A 16645-nucleotide genomic window follows, 5' to 3' on the forward strand; every position below is an offset into this window, starting at 1 on the left:
GTGGAATGACAACCCTTCAGCTTCATTACTTGGGTGAGACCTTTCCTTTCATAGTATACTCTAATTCCATCTCAGGTGGTTCACTTTCTAACAAAGTCCCAAAACCTAGATATACACCAGTTTCTGTGAGAGAGAGCATATGTTCACACGTATCCATAAACTACTGTAAAATATATACCTGAAAGCAGAAGTACACTAGAGTTTGCAGTGAGTATCCCCTCTAACACTTCCTCTCCACTATTCCAAGCTTTGGGTTCACGATTGCTCAACAATTTGTTTGCCTTTTTATGTTAACTCTCTTTTCAGTCACCAGGTTCCAGATGTCATCAGGATGCCGCCCAGGCTTCCCTGGACTGAAGACCCCACCAATGTGGCCTGGAGCTCCACTTCCCCAGAGACCCACCCTACTAGGGAAAGAGAGAGGCAGACTGGGAGTATGGACCGACCAGTCAATGCCCATGCGGGGAAGCAATTACAGAAGCCAGACCTTCCACCTTCTACATCCCTCAATGACCCTGGGTCCATGCTCCCAGAGGGATAGAGAGTGGGAAAGCTATCATGGGAGGGGGTGGGTTATGGAGATTGGGTGGTGGGAATTGTGCTGAGTTGTACCCCTCCTACCCTATGGTTTTGTTAATTTATCCTTTCTTAAATTAAAAAAATGAAGAAAAAAGTAATGGGGGGGTCGGACGGTGGCGCAGTGGGTTAAGCGCATGTGGCACAAAGTGCAGGGACCTGCGTAGGTGTCCCGGTTCGAGCCCCGGATCCCCACCTGCAGGAGAGTCGCTTCACAGGCTGTAGAGCAGGTCTGCAGGTGTCTATCTTTCTCTCCCCCCTCTGTCTTCCCCTCCTCTCTCCATTTCTCTCTGTCCTGTCCAACAACGAACGACATCGACAATGGCAATAATAATAAACACAACGAGGCTACAACAACAAGGGCAACAAAAGGGGGAAAAATGGCTTCTAGGAGCGGTGGATTTATGGTACAGGCACCGAGCCTAGCAATAACCCTGGAGGAAAAAAAAAAGAATAAAGTAATGACCAAATGGCTAAAATATGGCTGTATAGATAAAAGGCCATAGATTCCAGGCTTAAGTTGTTAAAAATTGTGCTGTTATAACCTAAGAGAGACAGTTTTGCAGACACCTATCACAGGGAGATGAGAAATTGTACCCATGTATCAACAACTGTATTAAAATCCATTAAATTTCCCAATAAGGAAAAACAAAGTTCTTGACAACATGGGAAACAGAAATTATAAGCTGGGCCCTGAGATTTTCAGATGATTAGCTTATTGTGTTTAAGCACTGAGAGGCTCGAGAAAATGACAAACCAAGAAAAAAGAAGGTTGAGACATGTACTATAGATTTCTGTTTAGCATCACTGCTATTGCTGCATAGACAACATTTGCATGGAGAGATCTTCCCCTTATCTTTTGGGGGCCCTTTGGATCAGGTCTCAAGTGAATTAACAAGAGAGAGACAAGCAAGAGAAAAGACAATTTTAACTTTTTCCCCCCTTGTTTTTATTTGACAGGAAAGAAAGAAATTGAGAGGGGGAGCAGACCTACTTCACCACCCACTGCTTGTGAAGCATCCTCCACTGGAGCTGGAGCTGGAGCTGGAGCTCAAACCCTGGTGCTTATGTGTGGTAATATGTGTGCTTAACAGGGTGGGCTACCACCCAGCCTCCCACTACTTTAATTTTGTGAGCACTGTGGTCCATAAGATGTGGGACCTGGTGAAAATAGTGTATATATTTTTCTGACAAAGAAGCAATAGACTGTGAAGAACCAGCAGCACCAAAAAGTTCTTGAAAGTTTTAATTTGGGCAACTAAATGGATCTTATTTGCACAGGCACTCTTCATGTCTTTAATGATTGGGCATCTCTCTCTCTCTCTCTCTCTCTCTCCCTCCCTCCCTCCCTCCCTCTCCCTCTCCCTCTCCCTCTCCCTCTCCCTCTCTTCCTCTCTGCATAAAAAATACTTTTTTTTAGCAGCAACAAATTCTGCAGAGGTTGTGGGGACAAAGGAACCCTCCTGCACTGCTGGCAGGAATGTAAATCAGTCCAACTCCTGTGGAGAGCAGTCTGGAGGACTCTCAGAAGACTAGAAATGAACCTACCCTATGACCCTGTAATTCCTTTCCTGGGGATATATCCTAAAGATCCAAATACACCCATCCAAAATATTTGTGTATACCTATGTTTACAGCAGCACAATGTGTAATAGCCAAAACCTGGAAGCAACCCAAGTGTACAACTGCAGATGAGTGGCTGAGAAAGTTGTGGTATGTATACACAATGGAATACTACTCAGCTATTAAAAATGGTGAATTCATCTTCTTCACCTCATCTTGGATGGAGCTGGAAGGAATAATATTAACTGAGATAAGTCAGAATTAAAAAGATGAATATGGGATGATCTAGTCACAGGCAGAAGTCAAAAAACAAGATCAGAAGGGAAAACACAAAGCAGAACTTGGACTGGAGTTGGTGTATTGCACCACAGTAAAAAAACTCTGGGGTGGGGGTGTAGGGGGAGGGCTCAGGTCCTGGAACATGATGGCAGAGGAGGGCCTAGTGGGGGTTCAATTTTTATGTGGAAAGCTGAGAAATGTTATTTATGTGTGTACAAACTATTGTAATTTGCTGTCAAAAGTAACCATTAATCCCCCAATAAAATATTTAAACAAAAAAGTACATTTTACATTTATTTCCTGATTTTAGGAAAGGTATAGAGAGGAGGAGGGGAAAATCTGCTTAGAAGAAATGGCAATTTAGAGAATCATTCATTCACTAAGGATTTCTTTTCTTTTTTTACAGTCTTTTTTATTATTAATATATTAAAAAAACATTGACTAAACCATAGGATAAGAGGGGTACAACTCCACACAATTCCCAACACCAGATCTCCGTATACCTTCCCTCCCTTCCCCTGATAGCTTTCCAATTCTTTAACCTTCTGGGAGTATGGACCCAACGTCATTGTGGGATGCAGAAGGTGGAAGGTCTGGCTTCTGTAATTGCTTCCCTGATGAACATGGGCATTGACAGGTCGATCCATACTCCCAGCCTGTCTCTCTTTTTTCCTAGTAGGGTGGGGTTTTGGGGAAGCAGAGCTCCAGGACTCATTGGTGGGGTTGTCTGTCCAGGGAAGTCTGGTCAGCATCATGCTAGCATCTGGAACCTGGTGGTTGAAAAGAGAGTTAACATACAAAGCCAAACAAATTGTTAACTAATCATGAACATAAAGGCTGGAATAGTGCAGATGAAGAGTTGGGGGGTCCTCCATTTTGTAGCTAGCTAGTAGGCATATTTTGGTTATATTCCAAAGAGCCTGTGGCTATACTAGTTTCTTTTTTTTCCCCTGAGCCTGAAATCTGATATATAGGTGGATCCAAGTTATTATCTGGGGAGATGATGGCTGGAAAAGAACCAGAAAGCTGGATCAGGGAAGAGAGTAGCTCCCTTGTTGGTATTCTTCACATTGGTTTGGTCTCACTCTCCCCCCTCCCCCCGAGATTGTGGTTTAGTCTTTGCCTTTTTGTGCTTCTCCCTTCTCCCCGCCCTCTATTCTACATCCTACGTACTCCCTGAGTTCCTGAGGCTGCCACCGGAGGAGAAAGATGGAGGAGCACATTGTGTGGTGATTAGGTGTTAGACCGTTTGCCTGCTCGTGAATAAAGATTAAACTGCGCTCTCAGCTCAGCCACGAGTTTCTGGTCATCCGTGAAGCCAGCCTGGTGAAAACAACACTCCCTAATATGGGAAAGAGGTATAAATATTGTTGACTGTTAAGTATTTCTTTAGTTCAAAGTAATCAGGGAGTCAGACAGTAGTGCAGCAGGTTAAGCGCACATGGCACAAAGCACAAGGACCGACGTAAGGATCCTGGTTCAAGCCCCCAGATCCCCACCTGCAGGGGAGTCACTTCACAGGTGGTGAAGCAAGTCTGCAGGTGTCTTTCTCTCCCCTCTCTGTCTTTCCCTCCTCTATCCATTTCTCTTTGTCCTATCCAACAATGACGACATCAATAACAACAATAACTACAACAATAAAACAAGGACAACAAAAGGGAATTAATAAATTAAAATAAAAAAGTAATTAAGTAATTTGTATTACTTTGGCATGTCTTAGGGGCAGCCTATTTGGGACACTATAAATACACAGTATTTTGTAGGCATTCTTAGTATATTATGTGGTTTTTTTGTTTGTTTTTGTCCACCTCATTTTTAAAACAAGGTTCGGTAAATTGCTATTGTCACAAGTGAAAAAACCATGCCAAGAATTCTGAGTCAGGCTCCCTGGTACCAGAACCCAGACCCTACCACTAAGATACTTTCTCATCATCATTTCTGAGTCTATCACAGAATAAGCTTTGCTATTTCACACTTAGAGTTTCTTATTTTTTAAGGCTTATTTTATTTATTATATAAAAGTGGGCATTTCACATGAAGCAGAGCAAGGTGAGAGAGACTAGTCAAAAGCACCAATCTGATACCTGCAGTGCTGGCTATCAGCCTTCAAAGTTGGCCATGAAATTCTAATGCTCTAACAGTTGAACTATTCTCCCAGTCACTAGATTTTTCTCCTAATGATGAAATTTTCTCTTGAGATGCATACTCCAAAGTGCCACATCTTTTATCAGTGACTTTCAACTTTTAGTAAACAGTTCTTTTACCTCCTTGGAAAAAACATATTCCTACGGGGGGTGGGAGGGCAGGTGGTGGCACATAGCAAGAATCATAAGGACTGGATCAAGGATCCCGGTTCAAGCCTCTGGCTCCCCATTTGCAGGGGAGTTGCCTCACAAGCAGTGAAGCAGGTCTACAGGTGTTTATCCTTCTCTCTACTTCCCTCTATACATACCTTCTCTCCTCCTCCCTCAATCTCTCCCTGTCCCATAAAAAATAAAAGCCACAGAAGAAAGGAAAGAAGGAAGGCAGGAAGGCAGGAAGGCAGGAAGGCAGGAAGGCAGGAAGGCAGGAAGGCAGGAAGGCAGGAAGGCAGGAAGGCAGGAAGGCAGGAAGGCAGGAAGGCAGGAAGGCAGGAAGGAAGGAAGGAAGAAAATTGTTAGGAATTTTTGAACTTTACCTACTTACCCAATTAACTAGGGTCCTAGTATTCTTTACTATTTTAATGGGATCCATTTGTGCTCTAGTTTGCAGCCTGATGCCAAAAAGTATTCTGTGATGATCACTTTAACCTAATTTCTTACAATTCAACTGCCTATAGTCATTTCAGAGATTCCACAAATGCATGCTACCTTTTCCATCACATTGCCTTTGTGACTAACAGTTTCTAGTTTAAAATACAAATATTGACAAAAGTGATAATGGACTGGGTATTAGTTCAAGTCCTCTACTTTTAAGATTTGTAGATATCTTGAAGCAAGATTATGCCTGGTCTTTTCTATAAATGATGTTGTTCCATAGCTTGTGTTATCATTAATGTTAATTTTTAAAATACAATAATTATTAAAATTGTGATATATTTTTGAAAACTGTGGCCAAATTTTATGTATTGTTACATGTGTCAGAATCCATTGAGTTACCCATGAATACTGAAAGTTTGAACTGACCCACAATGAGACAATTGGTGGTTTAAAAATGTTATATAAGCAAATAGGTTTCTCCTAGAAGTAAATATAGTTTGCTACTGACTAGAGTCTATTTCTCACGATATAAGAACGTCAAGAATGACATCTTTAACTTAAAATCCTACTCTGTAGTAGCAAAAGAAAATCCATCAGAAAACCCCCACTCCATCGGAAGTTAGATATCTGGACATATTAACTGAGTATAGCTGAAAGGCAGCAAATAAGGCAAGCAAGCTCTGGAAAACTGTAAAACAAACTTGTAGTGAAGAAAACCTGGCACAGTAGATCTTTGAGGATAAATAAGAGCTTTATATGAAATGAAGGAAAGTTATCTATAACCCCTTTGGGAATCAGTGAGAATGGTCATGGATCAGAAAAGGAGCTGTGACAAGTGATGTCAGTGACCAGAATTGTGTCAGAGTAGGAAGGACCTTGACATCTTCTATGAAGCACTTTGTTGTTTATCCTGGAAGCAGCACCTGTGGACCTTGGGTGAATGTTAAGCAGTAGAACAACATAATTACATATTTTGTTATATAATTATAGAAGAATGATTTTATACTATAACAGACCTCTTACACAGACAACTTGCAATTTGTTCATACCAAATCATAACAAGAACACTCAAAATAGAAGTAGAACGGAACTTACTCAGTCTGATAAAGAACAGCTAAGAAATATACCACATGGTGGAAGATGGAGAATTTTTACTTTAAATTGGGAACAGAACAAGGATGTCTGCTTTCACCATTTTTATTCAATATTGAACTAGAGGTTCTAGATAGATAATTAGGCAAGAAACAGAAAGGAAATGGATCCAGGTTGGGAAAGAAGTGAAACTGATTGCAGTCATGTTCAGCAATAGAGAAAAACTATTAACATTAATAAGTGATTTCAAAAAAGTTGCAGGATATACAGAAATCAGCTGAATCTTTAAATATTTGTGATAAATAGTCCAAAACATAAAATTTAAAAAAAGAATTTAATCTCTGGTGTAGGGTGCAATATGAGACGACGTCCCTATAATCTTGTAATCATGTAAACCATTATTAAGTCACTAATAAAAATGATATTAAAAACAAGTTCATGTACAGTGCTGTCAACAATGCTAAATTACTTTAGAGCATATTTGACAAAAATGATGAGATTTGTTCTTAGATTTATGCACTGGAAACTACAAACATTATTGAGATAAATTAAAGAGACATTAATGAAATGGAAAGTTATTTCATGAACTTGGATTACAAGATTTGATATTGTCAAGATGACAATAAACAACAAGTTGATTGATTAAATATAAACTCTATGAAGATCCCCGTTGGCCTTTTTTTTTTTTTTCAAACACTACCTCTTCCTAAAATTCACATGCAAGTATAAAGGACTCAAACTAGCCAATCTGTCTGGAAAAGAACTGGCACATTTTTAGGATTTAACTTCTCAATTTCAAAATTATAGTTAAAACTATAGAGCTTTAGACTGTGTGTAGCAAGCATGAGCAAAGACATCAAGGTGAGTGGAATAAAATTAAAGCCAGAAATAAACCCCTATATAGGAATGTTACACAGGCATAAAAAAGAAATGTGTGGGAGGTAGGCAGTGGTGTACCTGGCTGAGTGCACCAAATACCATGCACAAGGACCTGGGTTCGAGCTGCCACTCCCCACCTGTAGGAATAAAGCCTCAGGAACAGGGAAGCCAGACTGCAGGTGTCTTTCTCTCTCCTCTATCTCCTTCTCCCTTCTCAGTTTCTCTCTGCCCTATAAAATTTCAAAAATGAGAAAAGAATGGCCTCAGGGAGTAGTGAATTTGTAGTGCTGGCACTGAGCCCCACTGATAACCCTAGTGACAAAAAGAAAGAAAGAAAGAAAGAAAGAAAGAAAGAAAGAAAGAAAGAAAGAAAAGTAATGCTTTAATGATGTACTGTTTCCTGCATTAGCAAAAGAAACAATATTATTTTTTTAATATTTTTTAATTTATTTATGAGAAACAGGAGGAGAGAGAAAGAGCCAGACATCACTCTGGTACATGTGCTGCCGGGGATTGAATTTAGGACCTCATGCTTGAGAGTCCAATGCTTTATCCACTGTGCCACCTCCAGGACCACAGGAAACAATATTCTAAGTGCCAGGCTCTAAATACTACATATATTATAATTATACTCACAGGGAATGTCTAGAAAAGGAAAATCCATGAAGATACAGAATATTGATTGATTGACTGATTGTCAGAAAGTAGGATGATGTGGAGAGGATAAAGAATGACTACTAAAGGATACAGGGTTTCTTTTAAAGGTGATAATATTCTGGTAGTTGTAATTATACAACTTGTGAATATATCAAAATCAAATGAATTGTGCACTTTAAAAGGTTAATCTTTATAGTTGTAGAAAATATCTCAGTTAAAAAATACATGATATAAATTACATACAAATGAGATTTACTTGTATATGATAGACTTAAAGCACATGCTGGTGCATAGAAACTAGTCAGTATGTATTTGCTGAAAAATAAATACATCATAGCTGATTAATAATGGAAATTACAGAAAACTAGTGAATACCTTAAGTATAATCAAAATTTAAATAAATCTGAGTAAACTGCAAGGTCAAAATTATTCTAGAGAATGACAACTATAGTAGTCATGTAAATGATTTTGTATTATAAAAACACCAAGTTTTTACAGTTAATTAAAACATACATAGTCTTTTTAATTCAATATACAATTGTGAAGTAATACCTAAATTGAACATTGTCAAAAAGTGCTTGATGAGGCTCATTCAGAATGGACATTAAGCAGACTCATTAGAAGGCTATTTAAGAATTATGATCTTGTAAAGATTGCAGGTTAATATGGAAATTTAGGAGAAGTTAATCAGCTCTCACTTGTAACAAAAGGATTATGGCAATCATGCAAATCCAGGAGCTGTTCGCTGCCACATTCTCTGCCTAGAACTGATGAAAAGACATTTTGCCCTTCACCTTTCACTAGGAGACATATTTAAGAGGAGAATTATATTTCTTCTAAGTTTATTTAGCTAAAGGTAGTAATCAAGTTTGACTTCATTTAAGATGAATATAACAGAAAGAAGGAGGCTGGTGAAGCTAGTCCTTAAAACATACATAATCTTTTCAGTTTCACTTAAAATAATCTTAACTGAAAAGTATATATAAAATATGGACACAGACACTTGTATGTGCATCATATATGTACATCTACAGAAGTGCATGTGTATATCCATATATATGATCAAATACATATTTGTTTATTTTCAGGCAATTATCAAGTGAATGACAAAATATCACATTTCCAACCCCACCAATATGTCCTGGAGCTCCGCTTCCCCAGAGCCCCAACCTGCTAGGGAAAAAGAGAGACAGGCTGGGAGTATGGATTGACCTGTCAATGCCCATGTTCATCGGGGAAGCAATTACAGAAGCCAGACCTTCCACCTTCTGCATCCCACAATGACCTTAGGTCCATACTCCCATAGGGTTAAAAAATAGGAAAGCTATCAGGGAAGGGGATGGGATACAGAGTTCTGGTGGTGGGAACTGTGTGGAGTTGTACCCCTCTTATCCTATGGTTTTGTCAATGTTTCCTTTTTATAAATAAAATAATAAAAAGGAAAGTATCACATTTCCAAATAAAATAAAATTTGAACTACGCATTGTGTAGAATAACTAAAAAAAAAAAAAAAAGAAAATGAAATATGTTAGGCTGAAGTACTGTGAACTTAATCAGAGAACATTTGTTTTGATGAAAATGACAAATTTGTTTATCTTAAGCTACAAATATATGTCCTAATTAAGCTTAATGTTCTTGATAGTAAAAGGTACATTTTTTGTCTCTGTTGAAAAGAATTGAGCTCCACTAATTGTTCCAGTTGCTCCAGAATAAATCTAATTCTGTCATCAACTCAATAAGAACAAATGAACTTACCCAATCTAACCTGGTTTTGGTCATTTTCTGAGTGGTTTTATAATGAAGAAATTGTATGCACCTATTTGTCTGCCAGATTTACAAATGACTTCAAGTTATTTTGAAACTCTTAATGAGGACATTCACTTCTGCTAAGATGTTGTTTTGAAGTCAAATTTTATTAGTTATCATTGATTTATAGTATTATGTAAATTTTGGTTGTATATTTGTATGTAAGCCTCACTACATCCTCCACCACAGTGTTAGTGACACATGGATTTTCACATTAGGTCCATCCATTCCCATCTCTTTCTCCACCTTCTTCTGTCACTCTTGTAATCACCATGCTTTTCAGAGCCTAAAGTTTATTTTTTGGGAGCTAGGAAGACAGCATGATGACTATGCAAAAACCTTTCATGTCCAAGGCTCTGAGGTCCTACATTCAAAGCCCCAGCACTGACAAAAGCTAGAGTTGAGCCATGCTCTGATCTCTTTGCCCCCCCCCCCTCTCTCCTCTTTTTACATTCTCATTAAAGAGATCTGCGGCGTATACCTATATTTGTATCAGCACAGTTTGTAGTAGCCCAAATTTGGAAGCAACCTAGGTACCCAACAACAGATGAGTGGCTAAGGAAGTTGTGGTTTATATACAATCAAACACTATTCAGCTATTAAAAATGATGAAGTCACCTTCTTTACCTCATCTCAGATGGAGCTTGGAGGAATCATGTTAAGTAGGAACAGCCAGAAAGGAAGAGTGAATATGGAATGATTTCACATGTAGGCAGAACTTAAGAAACAAGAACAGAAAGGGGAAAAAAGAAAGTAAATCTTGAACTGGTTTAGTGTATTGAACCAAAGGTAATGACTTTGGAGAAGAGGTCAGGGAGAGGGAAGGGAGAAGGAAGTGCCTTCAAGTCCTCGCACATGATGATGGAGAAGGACCTAATTTGGGGTTGAGTGTTTTGCAGAGACTTATCTTGGTGAGGTTAGAAATTGTACCCATGTGCCAACAACTATACTGTAAACCATTAGCGTCACAATTAAAAAAAAAGAAATAAAAAATAAAACATTAAAACTGTTAAAAAGTTATGTTTGTTATGTTTCTACACTGGATAGAAACCGTTCAGCAATTATTCTTTACTTCCTGACTTAGTTCACTCGACAAAACTACTTCATCATCTACCCATGTTGTCGCATAAGCAGAATTTTAGCTTAAAAAGATGAGTAATATTTCTTTAAGAATTGTTCATGTTTTAATATCATTTTATTGGGAGTTTAGTGGTCTACAGTATAGAAGCTGACATGCTTCTTTCATCTCCCCATTATAGTTACCTACAGAACACTACATTGGGGTGCTGGAACATGATAGCAGAAAAGGACTTAAAACACCATCTTTTCTATTTGCACTCTTCCTGCTACCAAGTTGACTATTCCTGGGCAAGCCTTGTCTCTATCTGGGGCCGATCTGCTGAGGACACATTGTCATGTGCTTTACGTTAACTATGCAATGGGGGTGAAAGTGATAGTCTAGGAGTTGCATCAGACACACTCCTATCTTACTTCAGTCTTTTTTTGACTTATTGTTGTGCTAGTGTGATGAGCCTGTTCTCAGTCACTTATAATAAATACATTCTCTTCTTACTTTTTTTTCCAGATAGAGATAAAAAGATAACCAAAACATCCTTCAGTGCACTGAGGATTTAGGTTCAACCCTGGATCCCAGACATAGCAAAGCAGCACACTGCCTAAATGAGCTATTTTACCAGCTCATACATTCTCTATTTTCATAGGCCAGGACAATATCAACTAATAAATAACAGCTGCTACAGTGAAACTGAAATTGAATTTAAGTTTCCCTCTTCCCCTTGGATGAGAGGCAAACTTTATGAGATAATTATGTATCTACTCTTCATTATTTTTTTTTTTGACTCCAGGGTTATTGCTGGGGCTCAGTGCCTGCACCATGAATCCACTGCTCCTGGAAACCATTCTCCTCCCCCCCCTTTTGCTGCCCTTGTTGTTTTATCCTTGTTGTGCTTATCATTGTTGTTGTTACTGATATCATTGTTGTTGAATAGGACAGAGAGAAATGAAGAGAGGAAGGGAAGACAGAGAGGGGGAGAGAAAGATAGACACCTGCAGACCTGCTTCACTGCCTGTGAAGTGACTCCCCTGCAGGTGGGGAGCCGGGGGCTGGAACCGGGATCCTTATGCTGGTCCTTGCACTTTGCTCCACATGCGCTTAACCCGCTGAGCTACCACCTGACATCCTACTGTTCATTAATTTTTAAGTTAACATATGAAATGAGTATCTCCTGGAAATTTGTTGATAGTATTATCACAGGTTTGGAAGACTTGATTCTCTTTCAGTGATTGTTATATGAGAGGAAAGAGTGCTAACTTCTTGAGGGCTTGTCCTAAATTAAAATTTTATTTCATGTGTACATAATGAGGAAAGCTCTTGGAAATCGAAAGCAAGCAAATACAATTTAATTTTTATGCCTTGAAACCAGGAGAAAAAAATAATTTCAATAAACTCAGCGAGTTCCCTATTTGGCTAATGTTAAGAAAAGGTAAAACATAATGCAGTTCCTTATAAACCGTAAAAATGTACATTGTTCAGAATTAGAAGTCCATGTGAGACATATAATGATGATAATAATAAACTATAAACTCAGGGCCAGGCAGTGACGCAAATGGTTAAGCACACACATTACAGTACACAAAGACTCAGGTTCAAATCCCTAATCCCCACCTGCAGAGGGGAAGCTTCACAAGAGGTGAAGCAGGGCTGGAAGTGACTCTGTGACTCTTTCCCTTTCTGCTTCTTTCTCCCCTCTCAATCTTTCTCTGTCTCTATCCAATAATAAATAAAAATATAATAAATAAACAACAAACTCTCCTTTGAACTTTGCGATCCTTTGTATGTTAAGTGGCTTCTTGAACAACTATTTTGATAACCAAATGAGCTAGATTTTTACTGGGCATGAGCCACATATTAAGATACAAAACATGTATAGCTGTAATTTTTTCCCACTTTGCAAACAGAATATCCCTCTTTATTCTGTTTGGAGATGAAATTCCAGGTGATAACAATAGCCTCAAAACTTTAACTGCAGCTTTCCTTTGAGACTGACATTATGTACACTTTAGCAGGGAAGTGTGGTGTGGGAAAGGGGGGAACACCAGGAGCAGAAGTTATCAGTTCCGTCATTTTCTGCCTTATTTAAAGAATGGTTTATACAGTAACATGAGTAACATAAAATCTGTTCTCCAGCTGGAATAGTCATGCTGAGTTAATGTATTTAATAATCCGTGGCCAAATATTTACAACAATAAGCTGCTTTTGTTTTAAAGCTCAGAACCAAGATATTTAGATATTATGGTAAGTTTAGCTTCAGTAGTAACAAATTGACATTCTTGACTTTAGGGAAAGATACCTATTTATGGAATAGCATTTTTGTTCATGCTGGTATTACAAAGAGCGCACATCCTGATGGGTGTGAAATATTGGCGGCTTCTCAGCCAAAGCTTACGGGAAACTTGGGTCTGTTTTCATTGCTAATTTAATGCTTAAACCACTCACTGTTCTTCAAAATATGTACTGAAGATTAGAAAACTTGAGTGAATTAATCAGCATTCCAAAGCATCATTGTGGAATTAGTTTAATCAGATTTCATGACTAAGCTTGTAGGGAAAAGGTTCTATTTAATCTTGTAGTTGAAATGGCAAAATTATATCAACTTTTTATAATCAGCACAGGAAGTAGCACGCAGTGATGAAAATACCAAGAACAAAAGGCCTGAGTTACTGGGAAATAATCGAATATAGGTTAGCAAGCCCAAAACATGTTTTTCAGCACAGTTAATTGTCTAAGGATGCAGGATTGGGCCTGACTAGGGGCCCTTCCCTTCATTCTTTCCTTTCCAACAGTGCTTTTTCTCTGGGGCATCCATCATGTGACTTCTTGACATCTACTTTGGGTAGCCTTGTCTATGCTTCCTATGTTCTCTCTCTCTCCTCTCTCCCACTCTTTCTCTCTCTTTCTCTCTCTCTGTCTCTCTCTCTCCCACTCTCTCTCTCTTGTTCTTAGATTTATGCATATATATAGTTTTGGTGAATGGGTTAAAAATACAAGACACTGGCATACTTTGATGTTGATGACTCTTTAGTAACTACCAGGTCACCCATAACCTGGGACCCTAGTCAAGGAGTCCTGGAATTCCCACACAGACATGATGGGCCTAGACCATCCTTCTTGCCACTGTTACTGGTCATCTCCATCAGGAAGAACATACTGGACCCCTTGGTAGGCCCATATAGGACCTTGCCCTCAATGTGGATCAACAATGGTAGGGAATGTCCCGTTCTCCAAAGGGAGGTTGGACAGCATACTCTACTACTTAATTGGAATTTTTAAAAAAACACCTTTATTTATTATTGGATAGAGACAGAATTGAGAGTAGAAGAGGAGATAAGAGAGGGAGAGAGGCAGAGAGACACTTGCAACCCTGCTTCACCACTTGTGAAGCTTCCCCCCCTATGATGAGGACCAGGGGTTTGAAGCTGGCTTCTTACATATCTACCCACCATCTAAATGGAGTTTCATAGCACAAATGGAATGACAAGAAATATATTCTCTTTTCTTAGTAAATATCATTACTTCAGAGTCAGGTATTCTACACTTCTCTTTCAAATCTGTATCTGATTCACCAGGCAATGACCTTGGCTATATTTTAAAAACAAACCCCACATTGACCCGAGTTGCATCATCACATTTTGTTATGACTTTGTTCTAAGCCCTCATTATCTGACACCGATGTACCAAATGCAGAAACTCTTAATGGTCCACCTGCTTTTAATATCATATCTCTGTTAATTATTCTTATAGCAGTATAGCAGTCAGTGATTCTTTAAAACCCATATTATATCACTTACCTATTCGTAAATATCCCCCACCCAGCTTCCAACACATTTAGAATAAACTGGAAAAAAAAAACCTGCCAAGGGATGTTCAGTAGTCAATCCCTATTTAGTGCCTGCCCCTACAACTTCCTTTCCCATTCCCTTTGCCTTATTTCCTGATTCTGGTTTCTTCCTCTTCAGATCCTGCTTTCTTTTTCTTTGTTTGTTTTTCTTTTTCTTTCTTTCTTTCTTTCTTTCTTTCCTTATTTTATTTAAGAAAGGAGACATTAACAAAACCATAGAATAAGAGGGGTACAATTCTGCTCAATTCCCATAACCTGATCTCCACATCTCACCCCCTCCCCTGATAGCCTTCCCATTCTCTGTCTCTCTGGGAGTATGGACCCAGGGTCGTTGTGGGTTGCAGAGGGTGGAAGGTCTGGCTTCTGTAATTGCTTCCCCGCTGAACATGGGCGTTGACTGGTCGATCCATACTCCCAGTCTGTCTCTCTCTTTCTCTAGTAGGGTGGGTCTCTGGGGAAGTGGAGCTCCAGTACACATTGATGGGGTCATCTGTCCAGGGAAGTCTGGTCAGCATCTCACTGGCATCTGGAACCTGGTGGCTGAAAAGAGAATTAACATACAAAGCCAAACAAATTGTTGAACAATCATGGACCTAAAGACTGTAATAGTGCAGATGAAGTGTTGGGGGTATTCCCTGCATGCTCTTGTGTACTTCTGCCTTCAGGTATATATTTTTTCCCTAGTTTATGGGCATGGGTGAACCTATGCTCTATCTCAGGGGACCTGGACTATATCTAGGTTTGGGGACTTTATTGGGGAGTGGAACACCTGGAATGGAATTAGAGAATACTATGAAAGGAAAGGTCTCACCCGAGTGATGAAGCTGAGGGGTTGTCATTCCACACCTGAAGTCTCTGGTCACAGTCTGAAGTGAAGCATGCTGGGGTGGCACTTGTTGTGTTGATTAGGTTGCGATCCGTGGATGCAATATTATTTGATTTGAATTGAGAGCAGCATGCAGAAAAGTGGGTCCCACCCTAAGGTTCCAGGACTGGGGGAAATATAGGCTCTATAGTGGAAATGTGAGGTTCCTGTTTTCTTAGGGTTCAAGAAGACAATGCATAGTTACTGTTATCATCACATTATTTGGTGATAGGGTTAACTTTGGAAAGTCCCAGCATCTTGTATACAGCTGTGCTATCGGTTGCTTGTTCTCCCTGGTCTAGGCTTTTGGGAGAGAACATATCAAAGACAGCCTATGTATTAAAAAGACTCAGTCTGTGTTTTAAGAAGTTCTAGACATATTGAAGTGTAAACATTATATAAACCACTATTTAATTAATATGAGAGGCGAAAAAACTGATGATATGCCTAGAACTTCAGATCCTGCTTTCTAAGATCTCTGTGGCTCTTCTCTGTGGCCCAAATACTGGATTACTTCTTGCAATGGTTTTAAAAATATAGATACCAAAATTTCTATAGCTAAATGGTGAAATGCAAAACTTTTATAAAAGACAGAATCTAGATAGTGACTTAATGCCTTCATTGCTTGAATAAGGAGAAAATTCTGAAGTCTCTCTCTCTCTCTCTCTCTCTCTCTCACACACACACACACACACACAAGTAGTAACTATCAAAGAAATATTTCAAATTGGAGTATGTTCAAACAGGGGAACTTCAAATCTTCAATAGAAACCATTAAGAGAGTGAAGCAGTGTACCACCAAACTGAACACTTGTGTGAGTTTTTTTATAATACACATTTTATTTATTTATTTATTTTCATATACATAAAGGTTATATACATATACACTTGGATGAGTGACTTATAATCAAGGGCATGGGGAAGGGAGTGGGGATAGAAGTAAGTTAAAGAGACAGAGATTAGCAAAAAATATATGACCAACATCAACATCAAAAAAAATCTCTGTTAAGTTCTTTATAGCATTACAATAAAGGTTACACTAAGACTGGTATCAGCATTATTCCATTATGTCTCTGTAGTCATTTACTAATGAATATACACTGAATACCAACTTTATGCCAGGTATGCTGCTAGTCACTAGTGAGACAGGAATGCTTACCAGGAAGACCTTAATGAGTTTTTGTCTAATTAATTAACTTGCCTCTGAGGACACTGAAAATATACAGAAATATATAATAAACTCTATAATAACAATTTATTTAAAATAATGG

At 38.8% G+C, this 16645-nt stretch overlaps 1 long non-coding RNA gene across 1 annotated transcript in view; it reads left to right on the forward strand.

Annotated features, from left to right (window-relative positions):
- The first annotated feature begins 758 nt into the window (after positions 1-758).
- LOC132540181 (uncharacterized) overlaps positions 759-16645 on the forward strand; it is a 259415-nt gene continuing 243528 nt past the window's right edge. Inside the window, exon 1 of the long non-coding RNA XR_009551402.1 lies at positions 759-816. This is a non-coding gene — a long non-coding RNA (uncharacterized LOC132540181). The remainder of the gene's footprint in view (positions 817-16645) is intronic.

This window comes from Erinaceus europaeus, chromosome 9 (assembly GCF_950295315.1).
Source record: "Erinaceus europaeus chromosome 9, mEriEur2.1, whole genome shotgun sequence".
NCBI lineage: Eukaryota > Metazoa > Chordata > Mammalia > Eulipotyphla > Erinaceidae > Erinaceus > Erinaceus europaeus.